The sequence below is a fragment of the Mesocricetus auratus genome, unplaced genomic scaffold (assembly GCF_017639785.1).
Source record: "Mesocricetus auratus isolate SY011 unplaced genomic scaffold, BCM_Maur_2.0 Super-Scaffold_100025, whole genome shotgun sequence".
Classification (NCBI taxonomy): Eukaryota; Metazoa; Chordata; class Mammalia; order Rodentia; family Cricetidae; genus Mesocricetus; species Mesocricetus auratus.
The window spans coordinates 20,712,260-20,736,070 of NW_024429206.1; the positions used below are offsets into that span (position 1 = coordinate 20,712,260).

Consider the following 23,811-nt stretch of genomic DNA (forward strand, 5'->3'; position numbering starts at 1 on the left):
GCTCATCCAAGTTTCAGATGGTCTTGGATACTCTGGACAAGGGGGCACATGCCACAAAATGCATTTGCTCAAGGAATCTATCAAAGCCAGTGCAGAGCGTGGTGGAAAGAAAAACTCTCTAGGGGAGAGGAAAATAGAGAGTAAACAAATAAATCCGAGGCCACCCAGATGAAAATTCATCTGTCTACAAAATACTGGAGCGAAGGAAAAGGCAAGGGAATGCCATTTTTAGGAGGAAATACTCACAACACACATGTTATAAAACTCTTGTATCCTGGCAGGTACAGTGGCACACACCCAGCATCCCAGCACTCTGGAGGTGGGGGCAGGAGAACCAGCAACTCAAGGTCATTCTTGGCTACACAGCAAGTTGAAAAGCCCCCCCCAAAAACAGGATGGAGTTTTCTATATTTAACATTTGGAAGGTTTAAGTTGGGTAATATCAATAAATGGTTTAGAACCAAGCTTGATGCATATGGAAACTTTGCCATTGGTTATATGGCATAATTGCTACAATAGATATTTTGTTACTTTTCTCATGGCTGGGCATAAATAGTTCAAAGGCAAGAATTATGTATTTGCGTTTCAGAAGGCTCAGTCTATCATGATGGGGAGGACTGTAGAGAACAGTTCACATCCTAGCATCCAGGAAGTAGAAAGAGGGAGACAGGAAGGGACCTGGACAAAATATAGCCCGGAGGACATAACTCCAGTTACCTGCTTCCTCCAGTTAAATCTCACCTCCTCCTTTTCCCAGCTCTCCAAATGCCACCATATTATGAATCTATTAAGGGAAGAATCCATTGATGAGATGGAATAGAGCTCTCACGAATTAGTCATCCCTTGTAACACTCACTGATACACTTTGAGGTGTGGGCAACAAATCTCCCAGGTGTTCTCAAGCCAATCGATTTGGCATTCAAGATTAACCATCAACAAACATTGTATGGATGTTTGATTTCCCAGATTCGAGAACTGTCTCTAAAGAAAATATTCCTGGGGATGTATGTGCCCCATGAAGTATGTCCAGTGTTAATAAAGATGACCTTTTCAGGAGTGAGTAGTTCAGGATGAGGGATTAATGTAGCTTGGTTAAAGAAAAAAAAAAGCAAGGATAGAAGAAACCAGTGTGTTCAAGAGACTTCTAAAGTCAGAATGCCATACACATTTACAGAAGTGTCTGGAGATAGGCTGGAAAAGTACTCAACAATTCATTTACCATTTCCCCTCCTCTTTGGGAGACAGGGTCTCATATGGTCTAGAATGGCCTTGAACTCACTGTGTAGCCAATGGTGACTTTAAATTTCTGATCTTCCTTCTATAGTCTCGGGAATGCTGAAACGCCACCGCACCTGTTAAGCTGTTGAGGAGACTGAACTCAGGGCTTCCTTCATGGTAGGCAAGAACTCTCCAGATGGTCTACACAACCCCAGCCCCTCATGCAGCTTTTAAACTCCTGCACCATACGTGGGCGCTATCCCTATAGGGAGTGGTGAGGTGTGGCTTCAGGATGGTAAGCACTGCAGATCCATGTCTTGGAGGCATTTTCTGTACATCTTGGCTTCTCAACCAATCCATAGAGCTAAGGGAAATAAAGCCCGAGCTACAAGAGTGAGGCAAAGGAAGGACATCTTCCAATGTCACATGGGGCGCTGTTTAATATGCCCCACCCTCTGCCAAGGATGCTAATACAGGAATATGCTTGTCTCAGACTCAACTCCTCATTGATTAAAAGTTCAGACATTGTGGGGTTCACATATTAACTTGGTGTTTTTTTTTTCCTTTGTGGAGATAGGACTGACTTTAGGCTGGTAGGACTGACTTTTGGCTGGTAGAAACAATAACTGATTGTCGTCATCAGGTTGATGCCAGGTGTCCTCCTCAATTGCTTCCTTTTTTGAGACATGTTGTCTCACTGAAGCTGGAGCTCATCGATTCAGTTAGGCTGGCTGGCCAGTGAGCTCCAGGGTCCCTCCTTTTTCTTCCTTTCCAGTCCTGGGGTTACAGATGGGCACCAGCATGCCCTGTTTTTTAATATATGTAAATTCTGGGGATTAAACTCAGGTCCTCATACTTGTATAGCATGCATTTTACTGACTTGAGCAATCTCTGTATCCAAGTTGTTTTTTTTTCTCTTTAAACTGGGTTGCCCTATATAGCTCAGGTTGGCCTTCAACCCATCCTTCATCTCAGGCTTCCAGTATGTACCACTGTGTCCAGTTCAAAAATATTTTATTTCTATATACACGTATGCACACGGGCACATGTGTTCAGGTGCCTGTGAAGGATGTCGGATCCTCTGCAGTTGGAGTTACAGGAGGTTGTGAGCTGCTTGATAAGGGCACTGGGAACCGAACTTGAGTCCTCTGGAAGAGCAGCAAGCTCTCTTAACCACTGGACCATCTCTCCAGCCCCTGAAAAAAATTTTCTGAATAAGCTTTATGTTGTTTCTATCTCTGCTGCTCAGTGGCTACGCCTCATCCTGACACTGCATCAGGTGCTGACTGTGTCTCCACGGACACCTGCCTGCTGCTGTGTCCACTGCCTGGAGAGCCTTAGCCACATCAGCTGCCTCCCCACAGGGAGACAAATGCTGTCTTAACTAAGTCTGTATCCTTTTATTTTACCAATAAAGACCCAGGAGCCAGATGCTGGGGTAAAAAACCTGCCAGCTCAGAGAGGCAGAGAAAGCAGCTGGTTGAAGGACTTCAGGCATCATCTCAGAAAGAGGCCCTCTCCCACTCTGTCTGAAAACAAAATTCCTCTAACTGGATGTCCCTCCCTTCCACTTCCTGTGCCTCTCTTTCTCTCTGAACTCCCAACTTCCCCTTACACTCTATGGTTACTTCTAGTCCCTGATTACTTGCTCTGCCTCTTGACCTATGACCGATTTTATTTGACTAATGCAATCTTGGGGTTCATGGTGTGATTACATATCCTGGAACAGCTTTAGTTATAATTTTTTTGAGATATAGTATTGATATGTAGGCCCTGTTGTCCTTAAGTGTGTAACCATTCCACTGTCTCAGCCTCCTCAGAACTGAGGTTACAGGCATGTGTTACCATGCCTGGCATTTATAGCTTAAAAAACATTTTTTTTAGACAAATTCCACTATGAGGCCCTGGCTGGCCTGGAACTTACCTGTGTAGACCAGGCTGGACTTGAACACACAGAGATCCACCTGTCTCTGCTTTCTGAGTGCTGGGATTAAAGGCATGTGCCACCGTGCTTGACAGTTAAAACTTTTGAAATCACTTTACATAGCCTTTGTTCCTTTCATTAATAACTTAAATGTGGGCTGGTGAGATGACTCAGTGGATAAGTCACTTTGCATTAAGCCTGACCTGAGTGTGATTCCAGGCTCCACATGGTAGCAGGAGAGAATCCACTCCCAAAGTTGACTTATAATCCTCCATATGTATAGTGTGTCATGTGTGGGATCATGCATATACACATATACATACATACACAATAAATAAATGCAACTTTAAAGTTTAAATATGTCTTTGTTGTATGTTCATTCTAAATTCACTGTGTTATTAACCTTTGGAATGTACACTCGTTACTTGTTGCTTCATCCAGTAAATTCCCAGTAAGAAGAAAGTCTGGGGAAGAAATCTCACTGTGGCTCACAGTTTGAAGGGGCTGCAGTCCGTCATGGTACGGAAGGCAGGGCAGGAACATGGGGCAGCTTACCACACTACATTCACAGTCAGGAGGTACAGGGTGAACAGGAAGTGGAGCCAGTCTATAGAAAGCCTCATGGCCCACCTCCAGTGACCCACTTCCTCTAGCAGGACTCCACCTCCTAATGTTTCCACAATTTCCCCCCCCCAAAAACAGCGCCACCTGCTGGTCACTAAGGGTTCAAACACATGCGCCTGTGAAGGACATTTCACAGTCACATGAGTTATCTGGGACTTTAGGTGGCTCACACTGATGGTCAGAAGTAGTCAACACTGGCCTTAGGGACAGGGTGCTGACTCACATTAGCATAGGCATATGGGATTTGCTGGAGGCCAGCGTGAGCTCTGGCTTGACAGATGGGAACAGGCGGGAGGCCTTCTCTGCAGTAGGGAATATCAAAGTGAGGCCAGGTGCCTGAGCAGTCTCCTCACTAGATATTTCTATGTATAAATCTGTTGAGGGAAGAGCTGTCCACAAGCTGGCTGACATTCAGGATACACGGAGCTGGCTTGGTTCTAGCAGAAAGCTTGAATGTTTGAGGTTCAGGGACCCACATTCTAGTCGGAAATTAAGGCAAGACACATGGTTTTACCTTTCAGATCCAGACAGTGTTCCTGTGTGCCACATGCAAGCATGGGGCCTGTGATGAGTTCAAGGTGCTATTTAGAATCCCCCAGTAAGGCCTGGGGGGTTGGCTAAGTGGTAGAACTCTTGTCATGGGTTCAGCCCCCAGTACTATTAAAAAATACAAAGCAAACTGGGAGGTGGTGGCACATGCCCTTAATCCCATCACTTGGGAGGCAAGAGGCAGGCAGATCTCTGTGAGTTCAAGGACAGCCTGGTCTACAGAGTGAGTTCCAGGACAGCCAGGGCTGCACAGGGAAACCCTGTCTCAACAAAACAAAACAAAACAAAACAAAAAACCCCAAACAAATCAAAACACAACAAACACAAACCAAAACAAACAAAATCCAAAAAAGGCAAATGAATAAATAAAAATGAAATATAAGGGGAAATAACTGTTTGCAGTGTGGATTTTAACTGATTTCTTTAAGTTTATGAAAAATTAACTGAAGTCCCTAAGTTCTTAGCTAAGGACTCCAGTCTACCTAAGGTGTATTTGCTCATGGGTTGGGGACTGGGCCAAGCATCCAACTGTAACTGATGTTTAACACATCCAATATATTTAACCACAAGAACCAGAGTGAAAGCAATGGGGCCCCAACAGTCTAGGGCCAGTCCTTGCCTTAGGCAGTTGCTTCTGTGGCTTGTTGGGAGTTAATGTGACACTGAAGATTTTGCCGGATCCCTGGGCTCCGCCTCCATCTGCCTGGTAGGTTAGCTGGGCTTGGCCTGCGTCCAGAGAGGCCGGGCACACTTCTCCGACCGGCAGGCAGTTGGAGTGGGCACCATAGTCAGGGTCCCACATACTTTCAGTGGGCAGCGAGGGCTGAGCCAGCTTGGTGTGGAAGATCTCCTGGCTGGGACGGTGTGGCTAATCCGTCTTCGCGGCCCCAGCAGTCAGATTAGAGTCCCTTGGGAAGCAGTTCCAAGGAATGCACCAGGAACACAGGTGAGAGGACCTGAGAGCTGTGGGGACTCGGGCATGACAGTCTGTCTCCAGTGACAATGTGTGTCTCAGTAATCGTGTCCTTGCCTTGGGTTCCAGAGGTACCTGAAGTTGTTCAGGGCAGTGGAGGTGATAGGTGGTCCAGGCATGTGCTTCTTATTAAGTTCTTGATCTTTAGGACTCAAAAAACCAACACTGCCTCCTCCAGGAAGTTTTCCCAGTGCACAAGATGCCCATTCTCTCTGCTCTCAAAGCACACTACTCCCTAGGTGATTTGTTTTTGTTTGTTCCTTATATTGTAAATGTTTGAACCAGCAGCAAACTCTCCAAGTTAGCTCTATGTTTTAGACTCTCTTGGTTGGGGGAAATCCTCCCCCATGAATCACTCATCCTTATATAACTGAACTGACCCTAGTAGAGTTTGAGGTACCTGATAGTGATTGGGGCAAAACACCAAGCCTTGTTCCCCACGGCTTGTTCAGTTTGCTTTCTTATACAATCCATGACCACTGCTCAGGGATGACTCCCCACACTGAGCTGGGTCTTTCCAAACCAACCATCAATCAAACGCACACACAGGTTCCCTCTTCTCAAATGACTCTAGCCTGTATCAAGTTGACAAAAAACCAACCAGTATAAAGATGTCGGGGAGAGCCATCAGAGCCTCACCTCTCATTTCAGTATAAAGATGTCGGGGAGAGCCATCAGAGCCTCACCTCTGATTTCAGCCGACTCCCCCTCCTACCCTCCCACACCAACTACTGTTGACTCTGTCCCAGCTGCACACACTCTTTTGGGAGCATGCTTGGTTCTACAGGGAGTAGAAGAGTGGCTGATGTGGGGACCTTATCTATGCAGTTTGGAGAATTCATCACCCATGCTAACGATGCAGCTGTTTCTGGGTCACCCCGTTGCCCTCCTGTAAGTAACCCTAATAAATTCACTAGTTCATCGAGATAGTCTTGAATGGAATGATTCCTTTGGTCTGTCACCAGCATCCTCTCTGGGGAGAATGGAAATTTGTCCGAGTCGGTCCTAATCTTCTGAGGGTCACATGCAGATGATAACGCTTCCTTTGATTTCAAGTTGGTAACACCACACCCAGCCAGGCCTTAACCCAGTTTTCTCAATTTCTTCTTTGTATATGTATGTGTGTAGGTGCACATGTGTGTGCATGCGTGGAGGCCAGAGGATGATCTCATGTGTCACCCCCCCATTTCTTTACTTAGTGTGTGCTGCTTGTGTGTGGTGTGGGCGTGCCAGAAGGCAGCTTGAAGCAGTCTGTTCTCTTCTTCACCTTGTGGGGCCTGGGACAGGCACTCAGGCCATCATCTGGCTGAACCTTCTCATGAGACACACCTCGCTTTTGAGACACAGTCTCTCACTGACCTGGAACTTCCTCCTTAGGGTGACTGGTACATGAGCTTCAGGGATTCTCCTGTCTCCACCTCCTCGATGCTGGGATTGCCAGCACTCACCAGCATGCCTGGCTTTTTTGTTGTTGTTGTTTAATATATACGTAGGTTATGGGAATTGAACTTGGATCTTTGTGCTTGCAAGGCACGCTCTTTACCAGGTGACCTATTTCCCCAGCTCTTGTTCTCCTATTCTTCCTCCACTCCATCTGTTTCCCTTCTTTCTCAGGTTGGAGTTACGTTTTTTTAATCTGTGTTATTTCACCGCTCATCACTATTAGTGTCTTCATCCATTTTACTGCTGCTTGGAACCAGGGAGACCTGGAGTCTACAAGTCAGAGAAGTAGAGGGAGCCCTCCATTCTGGATGGAAGTTTCTGCTTCCTTCTGTTTCCTAAGCTCATCTCCAGCTCTATTAAATAGCAAATCAGACACCGCACAGTGCAAGTGTTCATCTCCTACTCACAGGTCGCAGTGATCCACAGAGAAGATTCATGGCTTCCTGCTGGCATAATTTCTGGATGTTATTATGCTAGGCGAGTGTCTATCTTTTGCTCGGCGTTAGCTGTAGGACTGCGAAACCCTCCTTATTGCTCTGGCCTCAGCTCGCACTTTCCAGCTCTCCCAGAGGCAGCAGCTCGGGGGTGAAGGCGAGTGGGAAGAGGCTCGCCCAGGTACACGGTGTGTATGTGTTCAAGTGTGTGTGGAGGCAAGAGGTCAACCTTGGGCGTCATTGTATCATTTTCCATCCACCTCGTTCTCCGGCGTCTTTCACTGGCTGGGAGCTCTTCAAGTAGGCTAGGCTGGCTGGTCAGGGAGCCCCAGAGATCCACTTGGGTCTGGGATTACAAGTCCATGCTGTCACACCCAGTTTTTTTCTGGGAACTGAACTCAGGGTCTCGGGCTTGTGTTGCAGGCACTTTTACCCTCTGAGTCATCTTGCTGGCTGGTCCCCTAAGAAAAACAATGCTAAGGATGGAAGGTTTTGGCTCACAGTTTTGGAGGGTTCATTTTGTGGTGGATCGCTTTTAGGCTATGGTGAGGCAGAGACCGTCAGGGTATGGAATAAAGCTGCTCACCCCATGGCGTCCTGGAAACAGAAAACTAAAAAAGTATGAATTTCAAATGCATGCCCCCTAATGACTTACTCCTAAACAGTTGAGAGTCCTCGTGATCTCATCACTTCCTAAGAGCCTCACCTCTGCTTTGGGCACTGTTCTAGGTTCATTCTGTTGCTGTGACAAATAACATGACCAAAAGCTACTTGAGGGGAATATCTCATCTTATACTTCCAGGTCACAGTCCGTCACAGAAGGAGGTCAAGACAGGACTCTGAGAACTATGGAGCCTCACAAGCTCATGCTTAGCTAGCTTTCTTACATAGTTCTGGACCAGCTGCATAGGGATGGTACCACAGGTAGTGGGCTGGGCTCTCCTCCTACATCAATTAACAATCAAGACAACTCCCCTCAGACATACCCACAAAGCCAACTGATCCCTCAATAATTTCCTCTTAAGAGACTCTAGGCTGTGTCAGGTTGGCAACTGAAGCTAACTAGTAGGGGGACCAGGCCTTCAACACGTGAATTTTGGGGGACACATTGCACATAAAAACCATAGCATCACATTTCTAAGTATTGACTTCTTTGTCATAAGCTGAGTGGGGATAGGTGTCTTCCACCAACATCTGGGTAGGGTGGTCAATATGACCTATCTGATCCCTTCCAGTTCAGATTCAGCAATTTCAGTTCCTTCCCCTTCCTATGTTTCCCCTTTGGTCCCCCACTCCTCTTCATTATGCAGATATCTCTCAGTCTCTGCTGAGCTAGATTCTTGGAGTTCTTTGAGTCCCTAGGAGAAACAGCACCTGGCTGATTTACAATTTGAATGCGAACCACTTGAACACTTGATCTTCATCTGGTGGTGCTGTTTTGAGAGCTTGTGGAATATTTGGGATATATGTTCTAGCTGGTAGATATAGGCTCCTAGGGAATGGAGTTTGAAAAGTCATATCCTAGCTTTGCTTCAAAATCCACCAAATTGTGAACAAGCCAGAAGCTCCCATTGCCATGGACCCAACTGTAACACCATGCCCTCCACTCCATGATGAACCAATTATATCCTCCCTTCCTTAAGTTGATTCTGTTAGGTGTTTTGCCACAGTGATGATAAACATATCCAGGGTTACCTCCAAGTCTGGTGTTACAGAATGGTCTTTTTCCTTCTGGTATGACATGATGCCATCTTGGAGTGGAGATTAACTTGATCCAGTAGCCACGGCAACCAGAGCAGAACAAGACATCGATAACCAGGTCTATGGTAATGGAAATAGAGATACTGGCACTGCCTAGTAGGTAGAGGAGAGTCATCGCACCCTCACTGGGGTTTCTAGCCATTACTCCTTCCTGCCCTCTGGAAGCTGCAAAGGACCCTGGGAGATGCTAGACTACATAGGAAGTAGAAAGTTAACTGAAAGAAGGACTCCATGTTGCAGCATCCGTGAGGTCACCCTTCATGCTGAGGTGGGAATTTGCAGTGATACAACTGTTTGGTCACCTATGCCCCATAGGTTACCCATCATGCATGCTCTGCAAGTTCAGTCAACTCATTCAGTAAAGTTTGCTGCGTCGGACTTCCATACCTTACTGGGAGTGAGTCGTCGTTTGTTTTCATGGCTCTCCAGGGAAGTTAATGTAACACTTGGTCTAGTCTCAGCCTCCAAGGCAACCTGTCTAGGTGTTGAGCACAGCATGGCATGGCCTCTGTCTCTTCCAGGTCTCTAGACTGCTGGGTCTTTCAGTAGGGGTTCAGTGGTTCATGGTCACCAGAATAGTGGTGGTCATCACAGTAGCATAGACAAATAGGCAGTAAAGAGTGGGTATTTTCTTGTTGGCAATTAAAAACATTGTGTATGTGTGAGTATGGGTGTGTGAGTGTGAATGTGTGTGTATAGATCAGAGGAGGATGTCGATTATCTTCCTCAATTACTGTCCACTCATTCCTTGGAGGAAATGTCTCTCTGAACATGGAACAGGTGTTTTTCTGCCAGGCAAGCCCCAGGAGTCCTTCTGTCTCTATCCCACTCACTGCATGTGATACCTGGGTTATAACCGAGTTGGTTATGTGAGTGCTGGGATTTGAACTCCAGCCCTCAGGCTTGCTCAACAAGTAATCTTAACCGCTGAACCATCTCTGCAGTTCCCTCTTGTTATCAATGAACAGAAATAAACTTTAAAACATTGGTGACTCTTGGATTGTAGCAGTTTTGGGCTTGCCTCTCTATGCTTTTTTATTTTCCGTGACACATGTGTAATTGCACAGACAAGTCTTATGACAATACAGAAACCAAATCCAATGAGTTCAAATAGTTGGGCTGGTACAATTTATAACATACAGGGACATGTTAATTATTTTTCTTATTGTAGTGACAGAGTACCTGACAGAAGCTGCTTAAGGGAGGAGGGTTTACTGTGACTCATGGTTCTAGGGAATACAGTCCATGGTGGGGAAGGCATGAGGCAGCTGGTCCCATGGCATCCACAGTCAGGAAGCAGAGAGAGATGGATGCTGGTGCTCAGCTCACTTTCTTTTTATTCAGTCCTGGAACCCAGCCTAGGGAATGGTGCTGCCCATATCCAGGATAGGTTTCTTCAAATAAACCCAGTCTCAATTAACCCAATTAACTCCTCCTAGTCACGCCCAGAGGAGTGTCTCCTAGGCGATTCTAGATCCATCAAATGGATGATATTAGCCATCACAGAGGGCTTTTTTGTTCAGGGAAGGGAAGAGGGTGTCTGAGGTATCCTAGAAGCCTCCAAACCTCCTCTACTTAAGGTTCCCGATATGCTTTCTGTGCCGTGGCTGGGAGCGGCTGGCCATTCACACTGTGGGGCTGCTCTCTGCTCAGGATTCGTCCATTTCTCCAGTCTTACAGTCATTTTGTAGCTCTTGTCTTTGTGGTGGGTCTTCTGGGTATGGATCCAGGATTCTAGGGCTGTGGACATGCGTCAGACAAACTCTTTCAGAGCCTCAGCTTGTGTCCATACTATCCGCTCCCTGACAGATGGATTTTCTTAGAGACCGGTGGCAAGCAAGGGCATTATTGTTGACTTTGGCATCTTCTCAGGCTGAGATAAAAGGATGTCAAGCTTTGGAGCATCAGAAGATGGCCTTGAGGCATGACAGCAGCCTGATTTAGGGAAAGGACACTATCAGTCATACATTATCCAGAGCACCCAGAGCACTGTGTTGGGGGGTTTCTATTCAAAGAGACAGGCCTCATACACAGCTGTGTTGGGACCCAAGGTTACATCGGATGGAGTAAAAAGCCATGAATCAAGCCCTATGTGAGCTGTTTTTCCCTTCAGGGTACCTTGGGGTACCTCCTGGCCTTTCTTGGATTTTGTGTCACCCAGAAAGCACTGCGGCAGTCCAGCATCTATGTAATCATCCCCTCTGTCTAGATTTAGAGGGAGCTTCTGTTGCAAGGGACTAATGCTGAAGCCAGACTCACAGGGATTGTGGCAGGGGCAGCTCTCCGTCTCAGTATCTTCCAAAGCTACCTCCACAGATCACCGGAGCCACGATAGCTGAGAGCTGGCAGGGTGTGGCGGTGTGCACCTGTAACCCAGAACTCAGGAATCGCGGTAAGAGAGCTACTGCAAGTTCAAGGCTAGCCCAGGTAATTCAGACAATCTGTGGGGCTGGTGAGATGGCTCAGTGGTAAGAACAATCCCAACAACTGTTTGCAAGGCCAGGTGTGGCTGTGTGTGAGCCTGTGGCGAGCCTGTGGCTTCGGTAGGGTCGTGGCTGTGTGTGAGCCTGTGACAGAGCAGCTCTGGTTTAGTGGGAAGCCCCATCTCAAAGGGATGAGAGAGGGACAGAGCAGCACATCTGATGTCCTCCTCTGCCTTGTGTGTATGCACACAAGGTGTGCACACACATCCTGGACCCCGAGCAGTTAAAAAAAGAGAGAGAGAGAGATATGGGTTGACCCTGCTTAGATTTGGCTCTGGGATGAGACTTTGCCTTGGGCTCATAGGATTTATACACATATTCACACACTTCTCAAGGGGCAACGAAGGACGCAATAGTCTTCCCTAGTTGTCATTCATAAGAGGAGACAAGCAGCGTTTTACTCTTGTGGGGCATCCTGAAGGTGGACGCTTCAACCACGGTGCTGTCTGAAGCTGTGGCCTGTACCTCGAATACGTCCACATTCCGTTGTCCTGGCAGTACTTTTTTTTCTAAATATCAGACAGAGTCTCATCTAACTCTGATTGCCCTGTGTATGTAACTGAGGCTGGTCTTGAACTCCTGATCCTTCTAGCCCCAAATGCACTGCCATATTTGTTTGTTCTGTAATGCTTTTTTGTTGTTGTTGTTAAATGTACATTGATGATATATCATTTATTTTTTTAAAATTTGCTTTTGTGTGTGAGTATGTACAGGTGTGCATGTGTGCCTGCATGCGTGTGTGCGTGTGTGCGTGTGTGTGTGTGTGTGTGTGTGTGCGTGCGTGCATCACACGTGGAAGCCAGAAATCAGCTGCAGGTGGCCTCCCCCGGGAGTCACCACCATTTTTCCCTTTCAGAAAGGGTGTCTCCGGGAGGGCTTGCCAATCAGGCTGGACTGACTGGCCGTCATGCCCCAGCCGTCCTGCTGCCGCCACCTCCCCAGGAGTACAAGTGCTTGCCACCTGCCCAGCTTTCGTTTTGTGGGTCCTGTGGATCCAAATGTTCATGCTTGTGTGGCAAACAACTTTACTTACTAAGCCATCTCCCTGGGCTCCTATACTTTCTACATATAATAAATACATACAGGATGTACAAATAACTTATGTTTATAAATATTTACTACATGAGAAACGTAACTGTATGACACTTTCCACTTCATAAATAACATCTTTGTGAAGACATTTGTAATGACCCCAATGTACATCGACCTTTAAACACACTACTTTTCCTTTACATTAGCGACCTGAGCAGAGTAGATAAAGCGGGTGGACCGGGAGCCCGGTTCCTGCATTTGGGTGGGTGTGGCTTTCCATGTCTGTAGGCTCAACTTCAGGAAATATGGCTCCACAGAGGGGAGGGACAGAGGTTGACATCTTCCTTCTCCCCCTCTCCTCCAATTCCCACCCTCCCCCATTTCTGCTTTTCTCATGTTTGCTCCTCTTATTTCTCCTCTTCCTCCTCCCCCTTCCTCCTCCTCTCCTCTTCCTCCCCATCCCTCCTCCACCTCTTCCTCTTCTTTTCCCTCTTCTTCCTCCTCTTATTTTATCGCCTCCTCCTCCTCTTTTCCTCCCCCCCTGCACCTCCTCACTCCTCGTTTTCCTTTTCTCCCTCTTCCTCCTACCCTCTTTTCTTTTTCTTCCTCCTCTTCCCCTCTTCCCTCTCCTTCCCTCCCCCCCTTTCCCTTCCTCTCCTCCTTCTTGGTGGTGCTGGGGCCTTGCCCTTGCCATGCAAAGCAGGTGCTGCACCCATGAGCTATGCTCTGAATCTCAGTGCTCTCCTAACAAAGACTGCAGCTCTGTGTACTGGGTAGCTTGCTCCCTGTTGCAGGGCTATGGATGCGCGTGTATTAACACTTCTTCCCTGGGGTGAGATTCACAAACTTCTCATCTGTGCCAAAGAGCTAATCTCTCTTGTTAACACAGAAGCGGATCCAACACTTCTTTTGGGGAGTTTCTGTCTATCCCAGGCTGACCTTTAACTCACTGTCCTGGTTTGGCCTTCTGAGTGCTTGGATTACAGGTGTGAGTCTGCACACCTGGGTTAATCCGTGTTAATCAAAGTTTGCTGGGGCCAGTGAGGCAGCTCAGTGGGGGTAAGGTGCTTATGGCATAAGCTTGGCAACCTGAGTTCGATCCCCAGAGCCCTCTTAACAAAAAAAGAGAGAGAGAGAAACAACTCCCCAAAGTTGTCCTCTGGCATCCACACACATGCTGTGGCTTGTGCGTCCCCCCCCCTCTCTCACACACACACACACACACGTGCATGTGAACACATATGTACAAACATACTAATAGTAATACTCGATAAATAAGATTTAAGAAGTTATTGTACTTATGGAGGGAGGGGGACATTTGTCTCTTACAGAGCAATGCCTGACTCTCATAGAGTGGGAGACAGTCTTCTGGGAGAAAAATAAGATGTCTACACAGTGGGCTGGCTGCTGTAAGAGAAGTAGGTGCCCTTCTCTGCGTGGCGGATGCAGCAGGAAGTGTTTCAGAGAAACTGATCTCTGGGATGTTTCTCAGCGAACACACATCTGTGTAGGGTGCTGATAGACAGTTAGGTGTTTACCGGGGGCCAAGGATGGATACCCCCAGCTTGGCAGAACATGCCGAGGCCAGATTGTGCGAAGCTAACCTCTTCCGGGCATCGGGAGTGCTTCTGAGTGTCTGGAACTATTTCTGTCAGCTAGGAGCTGGAAGGAGAAGATGTAGTGAAACGTAATTTCCTGCCAGCGGTTTGTAGAGCGCCTTTAAGACAGATTGTGGAGTTTGAGTTTTTTCTAAAGTGGCGTGGGGGGTTCCCAATTACACCCCTTATGTTTTATTTGTGGTTTAGCTTGACCAATGGCCTAGTAGGTCCCTCATGTAGTTGAAGGATCTCTTTCAAGGGCACTTCACTGGGACAGGACCCAGAATAGCCCTGCAGCGACTCCTCTCCTTCCCCATGAGATACGGATTGTCATAATGAACCCCATCTTCCCTCTGCAGTCTGACCAGGAATATTTTATCTCACTGACCAGAATTGCCATCTTCTGTTCCCTGCCTTGCTTGGGAGCCTCGGACCCGACACTGTGTGTCAGCAGCAGGCTTTCCCATCTCCTCAGCAACATGCATCATGGTCTAGGTCCTTGTCGGGCCTGCTGCGCAGCCTGTGTCCAAGAATGTGGGGAGGGTGTCAGGATTGATGACACAGAGACCAGTCGGTGGCTTCCAGAAGGCTCCTCAAGAAGGCTCTACTTTATTCCTACCCTGGCTGGTTATATATACCCTGACACCAGAGGCGGTGGTGGGTGGGTCAGGAAGAGGCAGTTAGTCTTTGGAAAAGGTCAAGATTAGGGTGTTTCAGTGGGTCAGCCCTTATCAGGAACTTATTGCTCCGGGCACTGTATTGTTTTTAGTAAACATTGTCTTACAGCTGCCTGTTCCCAGGCTGATGGGGAAGTGGGCCTCCAGCCAAGGTCTGTTGTTCCCACAGTTCCTGGATCACCATCTACTCTGGAATCTCCCCTCTAACCCTGGGTAGGTCAGTCCCTGCAAGCAGAACCTGTGGCATCCCTCTGTGTTTCTTGTCTTATATATGTGCCTCCATCGCGACTTTTAAACTCTGTTTTAAGTGTGTGTTATGCACGCATGTGAAGGCATGTTTCCATGTGGGGCACATGAGAGGGAGGCACCAGTCTCGGAGAGCTGTAAGGTAATCTATAGGTTAGTTCCTATAATAGGGGTCTCTAGAAGAACAGAGCAAACAGAAGCTTGTGTGTCATACATGTACGCTGTATATTTTCACATATGTGTTTTTAAAATGATTACAGAAACATTTATTAGATTGGCTTATATGATTGCAGACAATAGAATCCCTCAAGGACCATCTGCATGCTGACAGTCGGAGAACCCAGTAGCTGGAAGCCATAGTAACACACACTGTCTTCCTCAACCTGGCATCACCATCTTCCTCTAGGGTGGACCAATGATACAGCCCTAGTCTGAGGCTGAAGGCCTGGAGACTTCCTCTAGAGTGTCTGGGGTGCCATCAAAGACTGAAGTAGCTGGAGTCTGTTCTTCATGTCTGATGGCAGGTGAGGGTAGAACAGAGCTTACATGTCTTATTCTCCTGTTTTGTTTTGTTTTTGTTGTTGTTTGGTTTTTCAAGACAGGGTTTCTCTGTGTAGCTTTGTAGACCAGGCTGGCCCTCTATCTGCCTCTGCCTCCTGAGTGCTGGAATTAAAGGCATTCGACACCGTCACCCGACTCTTGTTTTGTTTTTCCTCCATCTGAATTCCCAGCCTATTGGACAGTGTGTCTAGCCTTCCTCTCATTAGCTCTCCCATGTGCCAATCATCTCTGGAAATGCCCTCTTGGACACCTCTAGAAGTATGCCCTACTAAGTTCCTAAGCATCTTTCAATCTGGCTAAATTGCCAATGGAGATGACCCAGCGTAGTTCTCATGAGTGGACTGTTACAGAATGAATCCAGCCCCACCCCTCACTCTGATGTCCTATGCAGCATTGTGATTCTGGTTTCCCATCAGCTCCATCATATTCCCAAACTTCTTACCTGTTGGCCCTTGGATCAGGTCACTCCAGCTATCACCCAAACCATGGACTTTCAGATTCCAAAACCAGGAGCTGAATTTCCTCTTTATAAGGCCACCAACCTTAGGTACTTTGTTACAGTAATGACAAATAGTCTCATTCATTTTCCCCAGGGTGTAGGCAGAAGATGTCAGAGGCCTCTGTAGACCTTGCCTTACCTTAGAGAAGTTTCTCCAGGGTGGGCGCCACACTCTTCTGTTTCCAAAGTGATTGATTTTATATCCATCCATCTGTCATCTATCTCTATCATCTATCTATCATGTATCTCTATTTATCTACCTACCTATCTATCTATCTACCTACCTACCTACCTACCTATTTATCTATCTATCTATCTATCTATCTATCTATCTATCTATCTATCTATCTATCATCCATCTCTGAGTATAGACCCCATGTGGGGTGTACTAATAGATGAATTCAGTCCCCCAAACTCCCTCACTACTACACTGTCCAACTTTCAAAGTATCAATACAGTGTTCTAACATTGACCTGACACACTGAACATAGCTCAATACTAAGCACGACAATTGTGTACACATTATATCGATTGTCTTTCTCAGCTGGGGTGGCATTCAGGTCAATTCTTCTCAAATTTCTCTGTTCCCTCTTAATTTTTTTGTCTCAAATGCATCAGATTTAAAATTAGGCTGGGAATATTTTTCTTTCTTGATGCCTATAAATTTGGTACCATAAATGATAAATAGATAACATAGGGTTGTGCCAGCAGCCTCCAATGTGAGGAATGAGCTCAGACTTTTCTTTAAACTCTCTTATAATTTCATTTAATTGGTAAATGTTAACATACTCCAAAATGTGTACTTTGTGCCAGAACGTTCTGACTGAGGCTTAATCGTGACTATTAGAACATTCCAATTTGGGATTTCCAAGGAAAAAAATTCTTGTCCAGTCAGGAAAACAAAAACTACCCTAGCTGTTCCAAACAGATGGCCCTTAACACATGGGATTGGTTGCACAGAAATTGGAAAGTTGAACTAGTCCAAAAATTAGCACTAGCCTAGGAGTCGAGGGCCAAAGGAAAAAGGCACTCTTACCCAGCCTGAGAAAGGCTTGATGGATTTGTTAGACATCTAAAGAGGGTACCAACACTGGGGGTCCTTTAATGACTGTCACTCCATTCCCTGAGGATCATGGCTCTGATGCTGCTGTTTCTATTTTCTCTAACATGGGCAGAACAACTCTTTTCCCATCTAAAGGATACAAGTAAGGTTGGCATTAGTCATTATCAAAGGGCACTGAGGGGTTGAGAATATGGCTAAAGGGCTTGCTGCTCAAGAACAAAGACCAGAGTTTGAATCCCCAGCAGCTATGTAGAAAGAAGTCTCGGATAGTGGTGCATGGCTATCATGACAGTGCTGGGGAGGCAGAAACAGGAGGATCCTGGATGCTTGCTGGATGCAAGACAGAGCGAGTTTCAGGTTCAGTGAGAGACCTGAGGTGGGTTGAGCTGTAGAGACAGCCCAGGAGTTAAGGGTGTGCTCTTCCAGAAGACCCAAGTTCTGTTCCTAGCACTTTTATAAGCCTTCTCACAACCACCTGCAACCCCAGCTCCAGGGAATCTGATGTCCTCTTCTGGACTCCTCTGGCATTGTTGCTTACATATGCATAAACCCACAGAGATGTGCACAAATAATTTAAAATAGAAAATAAATCATAAAAGGTGAAGAAGTAATTAAGGAAAAACATGACATTGACTGTGGTTTCCATATGCATTCCCATGCAAACTTATCACATGTGGCATGGGGGAGATAAGTAAAGGCGGGGAGAGGAGAGGGGAGGAGATACTGAGATCCTGGGCCAGCCATCCACTCTCCATCCACCTTCCTCCGCAATTTCCTCTGCTGGATCAGTCAGGATATGGTGGTATACATGGTCTGGAGACCCCAGACTCCAAAGATAGCCTGGATGGGGCTGGGGGACAGCAGTTTGGGCCACAAAAATCATTCCTACTTCAGTAAAGACTAAGGTCTCCTGGTGTTGCATAGCCTTCCCAGGTAAAGGGAATGTCTCTTCATCCTAAATAGAGAGGGTGACAGCAGACCAAAGAGAGATCAACTTGGTGAAATAAATGTGTTTCAGGGGAGGGCAAGCCGAGGGTCAGCCTCCTACTTCTCAGTGGATAGCATTTCCAAGTGTATAGCTGGGGCCAGAGGGAACGGCTCCTGGAATCTTGGGACAGCCAGAGAAAGGTCCCGTGTGGTGTGGAGGTTCCCCCCCTCCTGTCTCAGAGAGGAAATGTTGCCATACCGTTCCCATAGACCCAGCTATTTGCTGTAGAGTTCTGTTGACTTCATTGCCATGACAGCAGGGCAGTGACCCTGGGAGGTTACCACAGCCGCTTTGTGATGGAGATGTTTCTACCAAGCTTGCAGGAAACAGTGCTTGCTGCACGTGGGTTGCATTGTGATGAGCTTCACTCATGGACATGTGATAGGCAACCTCCCACAGACAGGGGTGGAGACAGAGGGTGGGCAGTCCCACTATCAGTCACCAGGGAAAGGACACAGTATCAGTGCTCTGTGTCATTCTTTAGTCCTCCTCTCTCCCTTCTTTCCATCCCTCCTTCTCTCCCCTTCCCCGCCCTCCTTCTCACATCCCCCGCTCCTTCTTTTTTCTTCTTTACTTCCTACCTTCCTTCTTGTGGTGGTTTGAAAGGAAATGGCCCCTAAAGGGAGTGGCACTGTTAGGAAGTGTGGCCTTGTTGGAGGAAGTATGTCACTGTGGCGGTGGGCTTTGAGGTCTCATATATGCTCAAGCTATGCTCAGTGAGTCAGACCACTTCCTGTTGCCTGCTGGTCGAGATGTAGGACTCTCAGCTACTTCTCCAGCACCATCTCTGCCTGCACGCCACTATGTTGCACCATGATGATAATGGACTAAGCCTATGAAAATGTAAGCCACCACAATTAAATGTTTTTGCTTTATAAGAGTTGCTGTGGCCATGGTGTCTCTTCACAGCAATAGAAACCCTAAGACACTTTCCTCCCTCTCTCCTTTCCCCTCTCCCTTTCTTCTTCATTTTTCTCTCCCCTCTCCCCCTTCCTTCCTTCCTTCCTTCCTTCCTTCCTTCCTTCCTTCCTTCCTTCCTTCCTTCCTTCCACCTTTCCTTCCTTCATTCCTTTTTTTGTCTCACTATATAGCCCAGGCTAGCCTGGGAACTCCTGATTCTCCTTCCTTCACCTTCTAAGTGTTGGGATGACAGTCCCATGCCATCCAGCAGGCTTGTTTTCTGTAGGTATGAGAAAAGAGACAGCATGCACACCTCTTTGGGAGACACAGGGCAAGGACGTGCATAGAACTTATGCATAAAAACGTAGCATCAGACTCTCTGTGGCCAGCATGTGAGGTGAGGTGCTGCAGAGACCTGCCAGTGGTTCGACAAGCAGATGGGAGGTGACTTTCGTTGCTGGGAAATGCAGGGATTTTGCTTAAGTCCCAGGTGAAGTCTAAAGTGTGACTCTCTCTCTCTCTCTCTCTCTCTCTCTCTCTCTCTCTCTCTCTCTCTCTCTCTCTCTCTCTCCAGCCTGGGCCAGATGCAGGGACCGTTTTTCAGGGGAGAGGTGGGAATCAGGGAGAAATTGCCTACTTGTCACTGACCCTCATCTACTTGGAGGCCTGCGTGGTATTTCATAATTCTTTTTTAAGTGCATGCTTTCTTCACCAGGCTGTTCCAATCATTTAGGGTTTGGTTAAGCTCCGTGCTGTGATAATTGAACAAGCTTTTGGGAAGCCCTTGTCTCCTCCTTGTTTCCTATTTCCATTAAGAGCATCCTTGGCTTAGTTCGACCTTGTCATTTTATGAGTCACACAGGCAGGTTTAAGAGACAAGAAGGGTTCCCCACTTTACTGTAGCATCCAAGGGAGGGATCTGAGGCTCCTTGCATCCCTACATCCCTACATCTTTACATCCTTAGCACTCACTCGGGCATGGAGACTGCTAGATAGTGAATGCTGATTGGCTGAATTTACTTTGTGTTCTTACCAGGAAGCATAGGATTGGAAAAAAATAATCCAGGCAAGGGCTGGGAAGATGACTTAATTGTATAGTGCCTGCCACGCAAGCATGAGGACCTGAGTTTGAACCCTGAGCACCCATATAAAAAGACAGGCATGGTGGTGTGTGCTTGTAATGCCAGCACTGGGGACATGGAGATGGGAGGATCCATGGGGCTCATGGGCCAGGCAGCCTAGCTAATTAATTGAACTCCAGGCCAGTGAGAGACACTGTCTTAAAAAAAAAACCACAAGGTAGATGCGGCTGGAGAGATAGCTCAGCGGTTAAGAGCACTGACTGCTCTTCCAGAGGAACCAGGTTCAATTCCCAGCACCCACATAGCAGCTCACAACTGTCTGGAAATCCAGTTCCAGGAGATCTAACACTTTCACAGCAAATGCATATAAAATAAACTTAAATAAACAAAAAACCACCACCATCATCAACAGCAGCAGCAACAAGAAACAGTGTGGATAACAATAAAGGAAGATACTGGACCTTGAGCCCTTACCTCTACAAGCGCCTCTACCCCTCACCTGCCCAGATGCACGCAGCCCCCTCCATGCACATATTCACAGACAAAATGCCTGGTAAGAAACACTAAACATACTAAGGAAACTGGAGACGGAGACGTGGAATGGGCATGGAGAAGACCCCAGAGAGGCCAGTCAGTGGTGTGTGTGTGTGTGTGTGTGTGTGCGCGCGCGTGTGGGAGTGTGTGTGTGGGAGTCATAGGGTCCAAGGGTCTCTTCTGTGGTGGCCCCAAAACACAGCATAGTTCCTGGAGCTAGAAAGATGGCTCAGCAGCCCAGTGTGCTTCCTGCTCCTCTGGAGGTCCTGAGTTCAGATCCTAGCAAACACCTTGGAAAGATCTCACTGTAACTCCCGCCCCATGGGATCCAGCACCCTCTCCCAGCCTCTGCAGGCACTTCACTCAGTGCACAGACACACACAGATATTCACAGAATACATAAATAAAGCGAATCTTAAAAAAAGGTTAGCGTGGTCCCCAGTGAGGTCCCTGCTCGCTCAGAAGCAGCAGGGACTCAGACCATTCCTTGCAGCTTGCCCCTTTTCTCATGTCTGTGAATGTCTCATTGGCTGTGTTTGATGTCACCGATTTTCTTGGTCATATTCCTGTAAGCTTATAGGTATAGGGGACATGGACCTGGCCATCATTCTAGCTTTGGAAGGTAGTGGGGAGGCGTGTACTGTATGTGAGTGGATGTATGTAATTAAGTAGGCATGCATGTATGTATATGAGTGTGTGTGTGAGCACATAGATATCTATCTTTTTGGTTATGAGCCTAGCCTTTAACACATGAACCGTCTCTCTAGCTCACATAGGTATCTGTTCACAGGTGTGTGTATCCAGGCAGGCATGAAGCATGTGTGTACATGGGCAAGCATGTGTGTGCATGGGTAAGCTTGTGTGTACATGGGCTGACTTGTATATGTATGTGCACATTCTACAGTGATTGTCCTCAAGCGATCCTATCAGAACAGTAACTGTCTCCTACTCTCCCTGGCCAGTGTCCTATCCAGGCTCATGTGGGGACAGGGTGCCCTTGATGCTACCTGCAACACCCCCCCAGCCAGTGCAACCCTTCCCCCTGGCCAAAGAGGACAGCAGGTATGACATTGGTACTCACTGGTGCGGGCTGCACTTGGGTCCGTGGTCTGGCTTCCAACCTCACATCCCAAGAGACCCCCGCATGAACAGCCCCATTTCCTATCCTCCTGGCTCCATCTCCCTGCTGGAACTAGCAATCTGCAGAAAGCCTTTCCAGCAGCCGAGAGCAGCAGCCAGGAGCAGCCACAGCAGCAGCCGGAGTAGCAGCAGCAGCAGCAGTACCCTTCAAATTGGGTCTCTAGCCCTTTAAATCTTCTCAGTTACCAAAAAAGAAGAGGGATCAGACCCTGTTAATTAAAGCTCGCCCTGGCCCGTCAGGCTGAGGAGCTGCAGTGCTCTGTTCCTTCAGATGGCTTAGCGACTCTTCCCCCAACTCCACAGCCATGGATCTTGGAGCACTTCTCCCGAGATCAGCAGGAGGTATGGTCCTTAACGCTGGCACTCAGGCTCTAAATCAATGAGACACTAACTGCATGGACGTTGCCTGGCCCCTCTGGCTTCCCTCTTCCCTTCTTCTTCCTCTCCGGTCCCTCAGCTCAGGATCTAGTTGAGACAAATCAAGTCTTGATGCCCTGGGCTTTGGAGGGAAGGAAGGGAAGGGATGCTTTGGAGGGGGCTCCTCATTTGTTTGTTTTGGCCCTGGCTTCACCTAGCTGCTCAGGTGGTCCACAGCATCGGGGAAAGCATCTTTAGTTCAGTTCTGGCTTGTGCAAAAGCATTTTCTCCTGGCTGGGTCCCTTGGTGCCTGGCGATCATGAAAAAGGACATCACCCTGACTCAGTTTGCTTTTCTGAAAGAAACCCATGTTCTGCCACTCAGACCGAAGATGGCCGTGCAAGCCATACAACTTTCTCTCCAGAAATCGTCCCAGCGATGCACCGTGTTAACACCTGTCCCCCAGGCATTCCCCACTGGCTGGACTCTGAATGCTGCTAGGTTAAAAAAATGCTTGCTGTCTGTTCCCAAATTTCCTTCACCCTTCCCTCATGCCTTTTGAGGAAACTCACTCCCAGCCGAGTCCAGGACTTCTGTTCTACAGAGTTGTTTTGGTTTAAGAATCTGCTGGAGCCTGGCAGAGAGAGGAAGAGCGAGGGAGAAAGGAAATTTATTTTCTTTTCACATTGCGTCTTGTAAAATGTACATGGGCCCAGAGCACACATCCATCTACATATTGTACATTGATCTGTTTCCACCCCCACAGCCTCCTTGTGGGGTGAATGGCTCCTCTCAGCTCAGACCCCAGGAAAAGGGTTCCTTTCAGTCAGTTTCACATCCCTAGTAGATGACCCTGCAAGCCAGTTTTCAGCAGATGGCTGTTTCTTTATTCTGGTAACCGTCCCTGGGTCCATGTGGCCTGGGGGCAGGGAATCCCATGGGATAGCAACTCCTCTCCAGAGAGACACATTTAGGAAGGAAAACACCTTTGCTGATTTCCTACAATTTTTAAAAAAACTGATGGGTACTCTGAAGCATTGGGGGGGGGAGGTAAGGTGCAACCCCGTTACGTCAGCAGGGAGGTCCCTCTCCCTGTTGTTGGCACAAACAGAGGCCCTAAGTATTGGTTTGAACAGTTGTTCTTATGTGTGGAATCCTTTCCATGACCCCTAGTCAAGGATGGGCAGTTCCTCTGGGTTGAGTGTGGAAGTCGGTGCATCTGCCTCCCACACACTGTAGGTCCGTTGCAATCCACATTAGTAAAATAATAAAATTCTCTACCGTGCGGAGACTCTCTGATCAGGGGAGATTGTTCGCAGCCTTAGAATGTAGCGCACGGTGGACTTGCCAGTCTCTGTGACTACTGGTGGATTTGTGTGGCGATTTGAAGAGTTCCCTAAAAGAAAACCCAGAACTGTTCTCTGAAAAAAACCAAAAGTCAATTGCGGGGGGTGGGGTGGGGTGGGGCTTCATCAGGCAATATGGAGAGCAGTGGGAAGGGAAGTATGGTGGCTTTGCCCAAGGCTGGGCTTGCAATTCCTCTGCAGACAGCTTTCCTGGGGATTGCAAAGGAGCCGTGACCATAGTCATCAGGATGAATCCTCATTGTGCATAGCTGGAGGGTCCAGAGGTGAAGGTCCATGGGGGGGGGCAGCACATAGTACCTCTACCGTGCTTCCCGAAGCCAGAGGTCCCCTTCTGCTCTGTGTGCCATTGTTCAAGTGT

At 47.5% G+C, this 23,811-nt stretch overlaps 1 protein-coding gene and 1 long non-coding RNA gene across 7 annotated transcripts in view; one reads left to right on the forward strand and one right to left on the reverse strand.

Annotated features, from left to right (window-relative positions):
• Caln1 (calneuron 1) overlaps positions 1-23,811 on the forward strand; it is a 474,698-nt gene that overhangs the window by 17,051 nt on the left and 433,836 nt on the right. For 3 of the 6 annotated variants that reach the window (XM_040731662.1, XM_040731665.1, XM_040731666.1), the window contains exon 1: positions 21,964-22,071. The exons of 1 other annotated variant lie outside the window; for it this stretch is intronic. The gene's annotated coding sequence lies outside the window, so the exon portion shown is untranslated. Of the gene's footprint in view, positions 1-5,103; positions 5,262-21,953; positions 22,072-23,811 lie in introns of those variants that run through there. 2 more of the 6 variants (XM_040731663.1, XM_040731669.1) reach the window with 2 other exon arrangements.
• LOC121134062 lies at positions 9,936-21,802 on the reverse strand. The gene is made up of 2 exons (XR_005871076.1): positions 21,671-21,802; positions 9,936-10,861 (listed from the first exon to the last, which is right to left on the reverse strand). It is a non-coding gene; the product is annotated as an uncharacterized LOC121134062 (long non-coding RNA).